Source organism: Sinocyclocheilus rhinocerous, unplaced genomic scaffold, assembly GCF_001515625.1.
Source record: "Sinocyclocheilus rhinocerous isolate Xijiao unplaced genomic scaffold, SAMN03320098_v1.1 scaffold580, whole genome shotgun sequence".
Taxonomy (NCBI): domain Eukaryota; kingdom Metazoa; phylum Chordata; class Actinopteri; order Cypriniformes; family Cyprinidae; genus Sinocyclocheilus; species Sinocyclocheilus rhinocerous.
The window spans coordinates 990,554-992,744 of NW_015670982.1; positions in this window are offsets into that span (position 1 = coordinate 990,554).

Consider the following 2,191-nt stretch of genomic DNA (forward strand, 5'->3'; position numbering starts at 1 on the left):
CTATAATAAACCCGCTCAAGATAAATAAACATATATGTTAACATGATTTTGTGAGAGAGAAAAAATCATATTACTATGTTTAATATTACAGCTTTGCTGCCATGGTGACATAATGCCTAAAACTTTACAACTACTAAAATTTCTACAACGTTTTGCTCCATTCACTTCTAAGAGTTTATTTTTTAAGTGTTTATTTTTGGCCCCATTCAACTTTGATTTTTGCTTCTTTTAAGTCAAATTTTAGTCTTTTTTTTTGTAATTAACATGCCACAAATGCTGCCAATTGAGCTTATCAAGCATTGAACCCAGAATATTCCTTTAATGCTACTCCACAATTTTTCATACTACCTCAAGCATCAAATTAACATGTACTTATGCAGGTGAGCTTATAGTCCGTGATGGTTCGCTGGATAAATAAAAAGCCCTTGGAGACAGTATTTAAATATTACCACTCCAGACATTATTTCTAGAAGAGCAGAAGCACAGTGTCAATGGAGGCGCCCTGTTTGAAATGCGAGCTGCCTGATTCTCTGCCATCATGCTTAGCATTACTGAAAACACCAGTGCTGTGCCAAAGACCGCTGATGGCACCAAAGCACAAATGAGTCGCATATGTAAGCAAGCGCAAAGCTTGGCTCCCCGAAAATAAATGAAAATACCACTGATTTAGAGAGTGTTGCTTCATTTTGTGCAATACTGTCGTTTTTTAGCACTACCTCACATTCCCATGGCACAACCGTCCGGCTCCATTGTGATGAGGGTGAATGAAGGCTCAGTGACAGAGGTGAGAGGCCCTCCTCCGACCTCTCCTCCCTCCTCAGCAGTGGCTGATACTGTTAAGACAAAAGGACTCAAATTGAAAGTGCACCTGACAGCATCCCAGTGGGAGACAAGATGAGCATTGTAGTTTGCTTGCTCATTAGGAGGCGACTTTATCCTTAAACCTAGGTGTATGTCAGTAAGCATATACATTTTAGACATTCGTCAGTGTTTGAAAATACATTAGTGTAGTACATTTCTATAAAAAAAATTGCATAAATACACTATGGAAATAAGCTTTCTTTAGGAATGTTATTTTGAGTTAGTAGTCTCAGTACATCCAAACTGTTACCTGTTTACATAGAAGACAAATGTGATAATATGAAAATGAATCCAGTGCAGTTGCTACTGTAAAACAATTGGCTGATAAGAAGCTATGCAAATACATAAAGTGGAAATAAGTAAGCTGCAGCTTATTTAGTATGACAGCTGCAAGGTAGGCCTACAAAAAAAAAACAATTGGCTTTAATAATGATGATGATCAATTACAAGATTTAAAAACAAAACAAATAAAACAGAAATATATTGTTAATATACGATGAATTTCTGACATATTAGACGTGTTTTATAATTCTGCACACTAAACGCACTCTCAGCTCGCAGTGTTTTCCCAGATTTCACATTCACGTGCAGTTTACTCGCGCCTCACTCAGACATTCTGTCGCCAACCGCGTGACGTAATCTGCGCGAGCAGCACTGCTACTCTCGATGGTCTCCCTCCGCCAGCGCCGCCACAGGATAATATAGTTCCTTGAGCTCTCGCACTCAGAAACATAATAAACTGGGATATTAATGAAGAATAAATTATTTTACATGAATATATGCCAACTTAAGCTGATTCTTGACATTAGCAACCTAACATTGTAGGGTTTCATGAAGATGGTCTTAAATAGCATTGATTGATTTAGCTATGCATTTCGTTTGTAGAAAATATGATTGATTTTCTATGATTGATTGTAAATTTTTCGTTTTGTTTTTCGTCTTCACGTTGTTACAGACAACTTGTGATTGACAAGCTACATGCAAAAAAAGATCTTACACTGACAGATTTTGTTGCACTTTTTTGCGATATTAAAAAAAAAAGTGGATTAACACTTTAGTAGGCCTAACTAAACTTTTGATTCATATTGCTCTAGGAAAGTTTTTTTTTTTTTTAATATATATCTAGGCTCTTTCTTTAGTATTTTTTATTTGGTTATTTTTTAAAAGGTAAATAACAATTTTAAAAATAAAAGTAATTAGCCTAAATGTAACTTTGCTTGTTTCATAGTTTTAAAATAGCCTATGTATAATCTAAATCACTTTCAAGAAAAATAATGTACATTTATTTTATATTAGCAATAAAGTCATTTGTGGCGTGTCAATCAATCAT